The sequence below is a fragment of the Pezoporus flaviventris genome, unplaced genomic scaffold (assembly GCF_033815535.1).
Source record: "Pezoporus flaviventris isolate CSIRO_AGI_PZ_B2104156 unplaced genomic scaffold, CSIRO_AGI_Pfla_v1 ptg000002l, whole genome shotgun sequence".
NCBI lineage: Eukaryota > Metazoa > Chordata > Aves > Psittaciformes > Psittacidae > Pezoporus > Pezoporus flaviventris.
In genome coordinates, this window is record NW_026892550.1 from 66,843,370 (window position 1) to 66,857,104 (window position 13,735).

A 13,735-nucleotide genomic window follows, 5' to 3' on the forward strand; every position below is an offset into this window, starting at 1 on the left:
TCCTCCTAAACAAAGGGGCATTTTCTGTTTTCCCTTCCTCTCTTCCCCCCAGATGTGATTCTGCCATCATTTTATTAAATGTGGAGGTGATTTTCAGGCTTACATGGTTTAGGTTTGTCTTTCTTTTCTGGCTTGGCAGGTTGTATGGAGCCTGCTTGTCCACACAAATAATTAAATTAAGTGCCCAAGGTTAGCCAGTGGGGAATATGCCTTGAACCCCCTACCAGAGACTTCCATATGCTGGACCAGATATAATACATGACTCAGATTTAATAAATGTAAGTATTTTCATTGCACAGATGCATGTTGCCAATGAAGGAATGGAATAAAATTTAATTTTAATATTATAGTATGTAGTAGTATAGATTCATTTTTTAGGATGAAATGGTCTTACGTAGGGTCAGATTCTTCAGAGAATTCCATATTTAAAGTTAATTGATTCAGATGATTCTTTTGTTTTTCATTCATGGAAAAAAAACAAACCCAACATACTTGTTTGAAACTGACTGAAATGAAGTTTACTTCTGGCTTTCACAGTTTCTGCAATTACATGAAATAGTACAGTTTAATTGACCATGCACAATGTGTTTGCACATTACTAATTTTAAAATCCAAGGCTTAATGTAGAAGTTAGAATTCGAATGAGATAAGTAGACAGTTACAAATTTTTAGTGTACACTAAGATTTTCACTCACTATGATGCTGATGTCTAAATACCCTGTTTAATGATAGTTAATACAATGATACTGATTTTGTCCCTGCTGTGTTCATTATTAACCCCAGAAGGTAATGGAAATCTTATTAGAGTCTGTACTGGATATTAATACTGTGCCTGACTATGGTATGAAAAAAATTAAGAAAGAACCTGCAAACATTTGTGAGTTAATTGCCTGACTTGGAAACCACTAATGTACATGAGTAACATTTCCTCGTGCAGATTGTCTCAGTGAATTCAAAATCCCTTCGTTGGGTGGTTGTAGAATAAGGCCATAAATCACACCTTTATGGATAGTCTAAGAAATGCTAATGGGAAGGTGCCCACAAGGTACTATGGAAACTTAGTAAGTTTTCATGAACAGTATTTTGAAGGCACTTATAATTAAATAAAGGTACTGGTCACTGCTTAAAAATAAAGAAGAACGAAAAGTTGAGCTTTTAGTATATGCCTACATGCATTAAAAATAATAATAATCTAGAGCAGCCATCAGCTCACAGTAGTTATTTGTATCCTGTGTGACAACTACGGCCACAGTGTCCATGTTTCTTCACACCTGATGAACCAAACTCAGTGGCTGAGTGACCCATGCCTGCACATAGGTTTTTCATTTATTTCTGTGGCTGGCCAGCATCGCAGTAGCATCAGTGGTTGGGCAGACACCCAAGACACAGAGGTGCTTGGCACCCTACTTTCAGATGGGAAGTGATGCCAGGACACACTCTGGTGGTGCCTGTCTTTTAGATAAGTAAAAATGCTGTGATGGGTTTCAGCTGTGCCTTGTGTACATGAATGATTTAGCGATACCTAATGAAGACAATGGCAGATTGATGGCCAAACATGGTTGTCTGAGAAGGTGATATTTTTAACCACCTCACTACAAGTTATCACTGCCCTTCTGGGCTGATTTATTTGAGTGCTTGTAGCAGAGGTGCTCTGCAAGTGGGATATACACAACTTGAAAGTATAAAGCACTTATTTATTGAGCAACACACATGAAATATAGCTGGGCTCTCATGAGCTGCTTAGGACCATGCTTGATAAGGCATCTTGGGATGGTTTGCTCTCTGTGTAGGCATTAGCTGAGGGGGAAAGGTTTTGGTGACTTCCTGAAGCAGGTGCTTTAGTGCTGTTCACCTCATTTGGTATGTCTGGCTGGCCAGGCTAGATATCCTAGTATGTTTGTTTGTTAGGGACTTTGTTTTAGGATTGTATATCTTTCTACATTGGTGTTTTTGTTTCTGGGTTGAGAGCTAAGGGCACCGTGGTGCTGTTAGACAGGGGCTAACGGCACCCTAGGCAGAGTTGTAGTGAGAGCCGGTGCAGGGGCAGCATGTATTCTCACCAGCATGCTCCTTGCAAGCATCATGTCGTGCCAAGGGTGGCTGGATCCTGTCCGAGCTGGAGAATGACAAGCCTCTGCTGTATGTGCAGGCTCTTTGAACCCAGGGCCAGTAACTGTTTCAGAGAGTGCTGCTCTCAGCCAAAATGGTCCTTGTTGCTGGCCATGTGAGTTGAGCAGAAGGTGGAAGAGGAGAAAATGGGCCTTTCTGAGTGTAACCCAGGGCTGACTTCAGATGCTGGCTAAGCCTACAGAGCTGTCATGGAGGACAGTGAATTCTGTAATGTCAAATCTTTTAATGTGCAGTATGTCACACAGGCTGAGGTAGCCTCTCAATGCGGGTCTCTTGTGGCCATGCTGCAGCTGGGTGCTGGTGGCCACAGGCAAGGCTCCAGTGGTTGCATGGCCATTGTGACAGGCCCTGCTCACGGCCAGTGTGAGGCTGTGGCTGCAGGAAGTCGGTCCCTGTTGCCACAGTGGTGGTTGGGGAGCTCTTGTATTCCACAGGGTTCAGAGAGCTTGGAAAAGTGTGACTGGATCCATGTATTTCCTCTAGTTGATGACTTGTGTTTTCTGGTTTTAGTAGATGACCAAGTATCAGAGACTGTGTCGGAACTGACATACAGATACTTGTGGTGGGTGATGAGGATTTAGGGCTTGACCACCAGGAATGTCAGGGTGAGTGTGCTTCCTCGAGAGGTCAGTCTTGGGATCATGAGCCATGCTGACAGTTTTGGAGATAGATCTTCAGGATATGGACTTCTCCAAGCACTGAGCAGCCAAAAAACCTTTTATAGCTGCCTCTTCAGGTGCCCAGGATTCCCAAAATAGAGTTTTGTATCTCTTCAGCTGGCTCAAGTATACCCACAGTGGTTGGTCGATAGCCAGCAGCCTCTGGTGGCATTAGAGGCTGGCTTAGCAGGGGCAGGGGTGAAAAAGAGTTCTGGGGACAGGCTTAGAGGACAAAAATTACCCAATTTTTTTTTTTTTTTTTATGGCAAACTTAAATGTTTGTGTGCGTTGGCTTTTCTTTGTTAGTTATATGAGCAACTATTTCTGTTTAGAGGCTTGAGTGGAGTAGGTATTGAGTCTTGCTTGGAGCAAAGTCCTCACTTTACAAGGGCACTGTATGTATCAGCTTATTTGGAATGCCGTCATCCAAGCATTTATGTTTTAGTTTTTAGTTTTCTTTCTCCGGGTTTTTGCTGGAGCCTCAGCAACTGCAATACTGCTCCCAGAGATTCTCTGTTCAAAGTTTGTGGTCCTGTTTCTGTGTCTTCATCAAACTTTGTTTTTGAAGACAAGCTCAACAAGGTCCAGGACCTTAAGCTTGAAAGTGTTTTTGGCAGGCTGCATTGAAACCGGTGTAATGGAAATAAAATGTATGTAGTGTTAAATTAATTAGATGACATTAGAAAGACTGAAGATAATCAGTATCTTGTTTAATTTCCTTGCAAAGAATCAATTTTCCTTATTCTATTTTAAACTTTTAAAGTTATCCAAACACCATGCCCGTATTTTGGGGCTGTGTGTATGGCAGGTGGCAATAAACAAAGAGGCTTCAAAATGTGGGCCAAAGACTTGTTCTTTTTCTGCAGTAGGAGCTGTGTTTATAATATGCTTATGGATGTGGGGAAATAAGAGAGAGGTAAAACAACTGATGCCAAAGTAGGAATAGTAGAAAAGACTATTTTTTTGTTTGCTTAGTGTTGGTGTCACTTATCACAGTAGGTAAGTCATAGACAAAATATACTAGACAAATTGTTATTACTGTGTTACTGTATTTCATGGGTTTGAGGAATGAGTCTGTGGATGAAATAAGAATGGTAATACTCCAAAATAGCAGACCATATCAGTATTGGGTAGGAGGAACTCTTGAGTATTAATAGTCTAAATACAGTGTCAATCTGTGCTTCTATCTAGATTGCATTATCAGAAATAACACATTGCTTTTAAAAGGATCTTCAGGTTGGCCTTTTTTTTTTTTTTAAACTTCTCAGAGGAAAAATAAATAGCTTTTCGCTTTTTTGTACTTTTGTCCTATTATCCATTTTACCTGTATCACATTAAACTTTCTCTGCCAGTATGAAGATAAGCTATGTATAGCACAGGCTGTAGGAGAAATTCTTCACTACCAGATGTAGAAGAGCACCTGTTTACCCTGGGAGTTGTATATCTAGAAGTAGCTAAAGCAACGGCTTATGCCACCTACAAATTATAAGTGCGTTATTCAGGATATAATTAATGTTATTTTGCCTTGAACCCAAATAGAGCATGCTAAGATTTAACTAATGGCATGGCTGGATACAACATATGGCTACACAACAATGTGGCTACCAAAGGAGCAACAAAAATGAGTGTGTTTGCATACAGGAAACATCCAAATAACAAAGGTGCAAGAAAAACGCGCAAAGCGTCCTACCAAATGTGCAGGGGTGAGTGGCAAAATCAAGCATTATTGGAGGCACATGGGCTCCCCTTTTGAGGAAGCAAGTTGCACAGAAACCTCAAGGAAGAGGAAAGGCAGAGAAGTGAAGACAAGTCTGTCTCTGTCACAACTTTCCTACCTGATGAGCTGTCAGTAAAGCCTGATCACGTTCACCTCTGCAATGAAGAGCTGCCACCAGCTCTGTGGTGCTGTGTGCTACTTGCAGCTGGTTTAGAATAGAGGTGTGAAAGGCTGACGGTTCTGTGTGCAGCTACAATGATTAAGAAGATGTAAGGCCTGTTTCCATGTTGCTGCCATTGGGTGAGCTTAGTGAAGTTGTGTTTTAAAGTTTAAAGGTGGCCTGATTTGTCAGTCTTCTAAGCCTTTGCAGCATAGTGTGCTCTAATTTCCTAAGTGATATTCTGAGATAATATGTATTAGTTTGCAGCATAGAGCTGCTTTTCTTGACAAAGTAAAGTTGCAAGCAGAAGGAGCAAAAGAAACCTAGCATGTTTAGAGGAGATGGTTGTGCTCTTCTACTCTGAGGAAAAAATCTGTGTCACCACAAGTCTATGATAGCTGGCTTTGGCTTGAAGACGGCTGTAGATGGGGTGGAGGGGAGTAAGCTAAAGTTTGAGGGCTGACTGTCTCATTAAGGGCAAGTGCTTCACTATTGTGATTTAAAATTCATACCTTCTGCTCTCACAGAACTGAGGCAGGGCTCTAAAATGGACTGTGTGTGCTTAGCCAGAAATCAAAGAAGGACTAATTGCCAGCAAAGGACTGCCTTGGGAGGGGTGCCATTTATAATGCATCATTTGCATTGGTGGAAGTTAGTTGTGTAAGCTGCTGGTGCAACTGGTTTTGCTTTGCTTAGCATTTTACCTGTGATGATCTGTGCCTTGCTGGGGACCAGAGAGTCTCACACCTTGTCCTAAGAAGTGTTTGATTAGCCTTCAGAAAGGTGGTTGCTCACAGATTGTTCTGCTTTTAAGCAGTTAATGTATAACTAGGACGCTTACGTTAATGGCTGTTACCTTTTCATGTCAAGTAACTGAATTATTGGCTGGGATTGGATTATTGGCTCATGTAGGAAGAAGGAAGCTTTGTGCAATGAAAATGCAGGCATCCTTTAATGATGTGATTGCATTTAAAAAAAAAAGTCTGTTACAAACAGAATATGGAGCAGTAACCCTTGCTACTAAATGTAGGCAGTAATCTAATTTCAGCTGTAGAAACTGACTTCTTGAGCATTTGGTGAAACTTCTAATCCTTTTGGGAAAATAATTGTGTGTTAATTAAGAGCCGGAATTCCAGAAGGCTTATTAGCTGTCTAGCTGGATCTCAGAAGCAGAAGGTTGAACAGAGTTTAACTAAAATTTAGAACTGTTAATTAGTCTCTTCTCTTCCTGTTCTCCTTTCTGTTTTCTTGTTTTAGGCTTGTGTAGCACACTTTGAATGACCCGTGAGAAACTACTGTGCTTCTGACATGATAGCTCACAATTGTAAATGCTGTACTTTACTAGCTGTGAAAGAATAAAGCTTTAAAAGGGCTTGGCTTCCCTTAGCTACAAGTGAGCTTGTTATGGGAGAAAAAAATCACAAAGTGGAAAAGCAGGCTTGCTGATCTTGTTAAATTGGCTGAATAACATTGCATTCAAGATTTGTGAACTCCATACTGGAACACACAGATGCTGTAATAAACTTAAGATGACCTGTCTTAGTTTAGTGCTCTTTACAGGGTTCAGAAAATGTTTAATCCCTGTATGAAAACCTAAATATGAAACAGTCTTTCTTACAGCCTTCCATCTTGGTAGTTATGAATATGGGAATTTGTGAACATGCGAAGGTTGTACTTCACTGGTTCATGCCTGGGCAAGACCGGGGAGGGGAAAGTAGACCCTAAAGCCTGCTTTAGTATCTGTGAAGTTCATTAAACAACAAACAGATGTGAACAGTTTCCTGAGTTTTTCACTTGGATATTATGACTAAGTTTACTTTTTGGCAGGGAGGGGCGAGATGGATGCTAGCATGCAATACAAAACTCCCTGGGATTCCGGCATGAGTTGAGGGGAGCTGAGCAAAACAGCTGCTATTTCAGCTCAATATCCCCTGTACCCCCCAGTGAAATCATTTTGAGCCTGCTGAGTAGGAAGGGTTTAAAGGTCTATTGTAAAAGGCACAAGAATTCTATTTGTTAATTGGACTTGTCAGAGTCTGCTTTGTATTTCCAACAGTGAATACCACTTCATTCCAGGGGTGAAGTTAAGCCCTGAAGCTAACTTGACTTATGGCTCCCGTCTTCTTATATTTAATGCCTCACCTTGAGATGTTTTCTTGTTCTAATCACTGAGATGTTTGTATTTTCCTTTTAGCTTATGTTTTAAGTAAGGTGTTTGCATTAATATAAATGCATTTGCCTAATACAAATGCACTGCAAAACAGAATATGCATCAGAGTGACTAATCCAGGTAATGTGACTGGTTTCACACTAATATGGTGTGCCTGTATCTTAGTTCACAACTTCAGCAGAGGCAGGGAGAGGGCCAGGTGGGAAAGGGAAGTGCATTAAGTGCAGTGTAAATAGCCCTTGAATTAAAAATGGGAAAATCTACTTGGATCTGTGAAAAATGTTCTAATCACACAGATTAGAGTAGTTGTATAGTATGACTGTCATACTTCTACAGTCCTATTGTTTCAAGCATTTGGGGGTAATGGATTTTTTCCATATTTTCAGTTCTTTCCCCACTATTCTCAAATACATATTTACTTTTTATGAAGGGCAGCCTAAGTCTAACTCTTAAAGCTAATTTTAAGGAGTCCCTGAAACAGTAGGATACCCAATCATAATTGTAAGAGTCTAGATACTCATGAGTAAGAATCCCAAAAGCTCTGTTAGAGGGTACACTTATTGTGTGGTTCTTCTGGCAGTGTTTTAATTATTCCAGTACTAAATCCTGGGTTGGTTTCCTGTTACTATATTAGCTTTTCTGTCAAGCATTCTGCACAGCATTCTGATCTGACAGCCACTTGGCAAGACTTCCTTGCTTGGAACTATACTAAATATGTCTAGTTTCCTTTTAAAGTTAAAGGATTGTTTTATAAAGGGTTGTCCTTGGCCATATACAGATAAGGCACTGCACTGAGTGGTTGTAGACAACTAAATCCTCCTGACTTTAATAAAGAGAAAAAACTTACCTTTTGAAAGTATTAATAGGTTTACAATTCCCCTTGTCCTTAGGTGACAAAGCTTTGGAGAGCACAACATCTGGATGGGAAGAACTCGGATCTTAAGGCAGCTTGCCTAACCCAATTTGATTGAGGAACATATCTGCATGTGTGCAGCTTACTTTTTTACTAACTTTCTGTTCTGTTTTACCCTCCGAGGCACTGACAGTGAACTTCCTGGAGCTGATTACCTCTTGATTTGTAGAGTATCTCTATGTTGTTGGAATGTCCTGAATATAGTTTATTCCTATTTACTTCCAGTTACAGACTCCTTCATACAAAATGTAACTGCAAGCAAAGGTTACTGCATTGTCTTGAACTGGTGCAGTAACGACAACATATGTGTAGGGGCTCTGTAGACTGACAAAGGTAGTTTTAAGATTATAGCACCAAAAAATAAAGCCACACTGAATTTTAGTATTTTGAAGAAATACCTTTGTAGTGGTACCAGTTGAGATGTAGATCCTGTCAGGAAGCAGCTGGTTATTTTGAAAGATTACAATAAAAGATTATTTTAACATTAACTTGCTAGAACTTAACAGAAAATATAGCCTGCCTACTAGGAGATATGCAAATACAGACCTAAATTACATGGAGCTCTATTGTAAAATCTATGGGATAATCTGGAGAAAGACAAAGTAGGTAAGTGTTCCATTATTCTTCTGTTATAGTATCCTGTGTTGCAGCATAAGCTGGCAACACTCTTTTGTAATGGGTGGTGGATTTAGTGGAGAGCTATAAATAAATCAGACATCTACATAGATGGAGATACTGCTTTTATAATCAACTCTGTATCCCATATTCAGCTTCCTTCAGTAGTCTGGAAGAAACTATATAAAAAGGACACTATAAAATCAAACTCTGTTCTCTAACCTAGGGTGGGTAGAGGAATGTGAGGCTCACTTTCCATACCTTGCATATCCACTTTTTATCCCACATAATTAAAAGTGTGCCTTCAAAGAAGGTGTTAACAGAGGAATCTAGATTCGAAACTATGTCAGAGACATTGTGACCTTATTTTCCTAGTCTTGGTGTGTTATTAATTTGCTTAGGGTTGTACCCTGTAATTCTCTGTGCTGAAGCAAGCTGAATTTCTGAATCTTTCCTGGAAAAATAAAAATTCCCTTTTAGGACAGAAGGTAAGGACTGAATCTGTCTCACTTTCAGGCAGAAAAGAGGAATACTTGAAGTTTCATGAGATAGCTTTTAGGTTTGGATTGCAGTAGTACCCAGACAAGAATCCCATACACATCTGAAGTGATGACATCAGCTTTCTCAGTGGAGGATGAAACAGGAGTGGACCCCTCTCTGTCATCCAGGGTCTGTCTTAGATTTGAAATATCTGCACCAAAAGAGAGAGATTAGCACATGGAAGGACACCTTTGTGTGTAGCACTGTGTGGTATAATCCAACCTGTAAATCTTCCTTTTCAAAAGAAAGCAGACAAATCATTACAGGTTTGGTATTTAGAACAAATGAAACTGTATGATCCAACCTTTTTTTTTTAACTCTTGCAAGCTGAAGTCAAATGTATTTTAAAACAGGCAATCCCATTAAGCTGTTTGCTTTCTAGTGGTTAAATGGCTTAAAGGCTTTAGAAAAATCAGGAATTTGCTAAGTACAAGTTGCTAGTATTTGATACTGTAGTTGAAAAATGTTATCTCTCCATCCCAGTTCAGATCAGATCTGACAGATACATTTAGCCTTTGTGCCTTAATACTGCTGCATATGTATGTGTACATAATATTCAAAATATGTATTCAATGGAAATTGAATTTCAGCTAATATCTGCATTAAGATCAAGGATTCATGAGTGATAAATTGTTCACCTTTCTTTCCTGACCTGAGAGATGAACAGAAGAAAGCCAGTGATGATATGTTGTCAAGGTAAAATGACATTGTTTAGAAAAGGGGAATATTTGGAGTTCCTGTTTCAATGAATAACATCACTTGAATGTTCACCCCATCAGGCAGCTCTGGAAAACAAGCTTTCGGAAGGTCACCAGCTTGAGCTTGTAACCTTGCTGCCATTTGTCTGGTAGGATCTCTCTTCATCATAAACCTGAATGTGTTTATTAGGATTGCAATGAAAAGTGTCTGAAGAGAATATTAAAATAGTCATTATTCTGCCAGGAAGAAAATGTTTGCTTCTGCAAGTACTGGAGCCTACAGAGCTGTTGAAATTAATGGTCATTTTCAGACTGGAACTAAATAGGGTATTCTTATGAAAGAAAGGAGAGGGAAATGTGAAGGGGAGACATGAACACTCTCTGTTACTTCCACAAAGAATCAAAACGTTTAGATGCACGCTTTTTTAAATGCTTATTTTTTTAAACATATGATAGCTAAACATGTTTAAGTGATCCTTCAGACAGACACAAGTTGGTTCTTTTTTTTTTGTTTTTCAGATATAATGCGGTTGATGAAAGCGCCAATATAAGTGCAAATACGCCTATCAAGTTGTACAGAGTTCACTAAGCCTGTTTTTGACTGGGAGGGACTTCTTGAATTGGGAAAGATAAGATGCCCCACTTGCACTCTGTTTTAGTACTGAAACTTAAAAATGCAGTGGAGAAAACAGGTATAACTGTTGTACCCAATTTACTTTAATAGGACTCTGAATTTGCACAAGTCTGTCAGTGGCAGAATAAGTCTCAAAGACATTCTTTTGAAAATACTAAGTTACAAAGGAGGAAGTAAAGGTATTCTTTTTATTTACTTATCCGTTCGTATCTATTTATATATTATTTCTAAGAGTGCAGGAAAAGAAGTTCTTCAGCTAAGAATTGCGGTTTAGAAATTGATACCTTTAGAGTAACAGATGGGGGTGGGTCTTACAGGGAGGGAATGTGTCTTCTACCTCCATACAGAAGTATGGTGCTATACGATCTGACAGAAACAACCATGGCTCTAAAGAGAATGTCTCGCATGTTTATTCTCTGAGGAAAGCTTTGAGAGCTAATTCCGCAGGTCTTTTAAGCAGTGAGGAAGGGAGAAACCTGCCATGAAACTAAACCAAAGCAAATTTTTTTCCTCAAATGTGCACAACAGGATCTCAATTTAAAATTCCACATGAAGAGGTTTGGTTGGTTTGTTTGTTTTAATATATCACTCACTTCAGACAATAACAATCTGGGCCCATTAGATGAGTTTTCTGTTCTTAAGCTTATGGGTTTTATATTCTTATGTTCCCCTTCCCCAGTCCCAAGGTTTTAAGATAGTGAAATTTGGCAGTTAGGTGCTCAGATACTCCTCTGAGAAATTTAATGCTGCACAGTGTTAGGGGGGGTGTTGACATCTGCTGCTGTAGATTTATGCAAATTCAAAAGAACATGGACAATCATCAACAGTTAGACTGAGGGTTTCATTGCATTAATAGCACCTGAAGGAAAAATAATCAGTGAAGTCAAGATGCGTTTTCACCTGAAGGTGAAAAACTTGCCGTCATTTATATATCTTTCCTGGGCTTAGCTCCACTAGATCTACTGATAGAAAGTGGTATGTGAGGGACCTTGTCACCTTGAAACAGTTTACCTTTATGCTTCGGGTTTTATATTGGTAAAAATGATTGCTTTGGGTGAGAGACATGAATGATGCTGGGGAGAGTGGGCTCTGAAGGTGCTTCCTCTGCTCCCATGGATACAGGTCATGCAGAATTAGGCAGTCTCACCCACGCTCTGTGGAAGATCATCAGCAAGCTTCAGTTTTTTCTTTGAAATGTAAATGATCAGTGTCTCAACCACTTGAATACTAATCTCAGCAGATCACAGCATATATAATGCTGGTTTCTTTTTAACTAACCCATCTTCTGAAGAGTGCTTTCTTGCTTAATTTTCCCCACCATATATGACTTCTTTTTCTGCTGTATCTTGATTTATCCTTTCTAAACTTTTGTTGGTGAAACCTGACAGTCCTGAAAAAGCTTTTCTTTGTTAGTAGGTTTTTGTGGGCACATTATACATAAAGGTCACTCAAACACAGATTTGCTGTTCTGTATTTGAGCTTGATGCTGTGTTGGTTCCAGATTTTTATGTAAATGGTGTTAGGATAGCATATTTATTACCAGTGAAAAGACAGCACAATCAATTTTAAAAAGCAAATGGTGCTGCACTACATCACACACTTTCCTGGCTAAAAATAGCAAGTCAAATGCTGGGAGTTGCTGAATGCTTTAAATCCTCACTCTAAGGTAGAATTTCAAATGAGGGGCATTTCCTAATAATAGGTCCCTGACACAACAAACTCAAGTGTATTTTTCTGGGCTGAAGTCTATTGTTATATGGTAGAACAGTTAAATTGCAACTCTATGGAAATATTGACAAATATTTCTGAAACTGGCAAAGCATTTTAGAAAAGAATTGTAAGGTAATATCACAGAAGCCCTTTTCCCCCACAATTGTGTGTTTGTAACACCTGCTGAGAGAAGTGGGATCTGTAGGTCCCTAATAACCTTTAAACTCTTAAGATTGTGGTATGTGAGAGAACCAGCTGGCGAATCTAAAGACATTCTAGAAAAATTAATGGTATTCTTTAGTATTAGCAGCAGCCTTTATAGAGGTTGCATACATACTTTCTCTTAAAGGTTATTCTGCTAATTTAATTTTTAGATTATTTCCCTTATACTATAAACATACATAATAATCCAATTTGTGTGTACTTTTTTTGGTTTGTTTTCTGAAAATACAGAAATACTAACCACAGTATAAGAAGTGGGAAATATGTATTGCTTCCATCAGCTTTATCCTGTGTGCTAAGTCAAATGGTAATAACAATGGATTTTAAGTTGCACATGCCAGCTTTTCTTGGCTGTATACTACTAATAGGAAGAGATAGTGGAAGCAGGTGTGGTATTGCCTTGGAAGTAAAAGAAATGTAGGTTCTTGGGAGAAAGAGATTGCTTAGACTGATGTGGTTTTTTTGTGTTGTTTTTTGTTGTTTTTTTTTTTTCTCCTCCTTAAATTAAGGCAATTTTCCTTTTTTCAGGTCTTCCTTTTTGAAATGGGCTGTGTTATCAGTAACAGGAGTCTTAATTGAGTATTCTTTTTTTTTTTTTCCTGGATAGTTTTTAACATGCCATAATATTGGCTATACTGTTCTGAAGGCTGATCTGACCTGAAGTCTTGAGTGAAATAATTTCTTACATGTGGCAAAATGTTTCATATGTACCATACTTTTCCTTGCTTTTCTATATCCCTTACAATTCTTGGTAGTGTAATATTTTCTTTTTTTTGTCATTTTCGTGGGGTTCTGCAATGTTACAGCCTACAAACTGTAGTTTAAGTTTTTTTATTTATTTTTTAGTATAAGTCTTTGAAGGCAAGCTAATTAAAATTTTTTTTTTGATTTGGCCCTCAGATTATCCTCCTGTATTGCTGAGTGATTGTGTCAATTCCTGCACAGTTACCAAAGAACAGCTAGCAAAGACAGAAGTTGTTCCCCAGTGCTACCCCACCATTATCCTTTCAGCCTGGGGGCCTTCCAAGATTAAGCAAGCTATTAAGCCTTCTTTTTCTTTTAAAGATTAGTAACTTTTGGATTACCTCTGTGTTTGAAATTCTGAATATTCCCAGCTGTAATAAAAATGAACACTTTTGGATCTAATGAAGGTGTTGCTCACTGTAGTGATTTTGGTGGAGTACAGACATGCTCACTCCTCTGTTTTCTGTTCTAAATATTCAGTAATGCCTTTTCAGGAAACTCATCCAGTGTCTCTTGTTCATCTATTCACATATTAGTCTGAAACATGATTGACAATTCTAAGAGGAAACAGTGAAGGAAAGTATAACATTATGGTGTTAGAACTGCGATGGCAAACACAAATCCTCAAGAACATTCACGTGCAGAAGACTTAGTCTTCCTATCTGATGTTTTGAGTGTCTTCTAAATTTGCTAGGGTGTGTCTTCTGAGAAGAGCAGAACTCATTCAAAGATTGGGTTTTTATTTGGCCAAATAATTTCAGAATGAGAATCTTATTTTGTATAACAGCAGGCATTACAATAGTAAAATTGGGATGTGGAACTC

The 13,735-nt window shown here is 38.8% G+C and overlaps 1 long non-coding RNA gene across 1 annotated transcript in view; it reads left to right on the top strand.

Moving 5' to 3' along the window:
* Positions 1-2,583: 2,583 nt before the first annotated feature.
* The window catches only part of LOC133262933 (uncharacterized), a 126,204-nt gene continuing 115,052 nt past the window's right edge, over positions 2,584-13,735 (top strand). The window contains exon 1 of the long non-coding RNA XR_009741414.1: positions 2,584-2,735. This is a non-coding gene — a long non-coding RNA (uncharacterized LOC133262933). The remainder of the gene's footprint in view (positions 2,736-13,735) is intronic.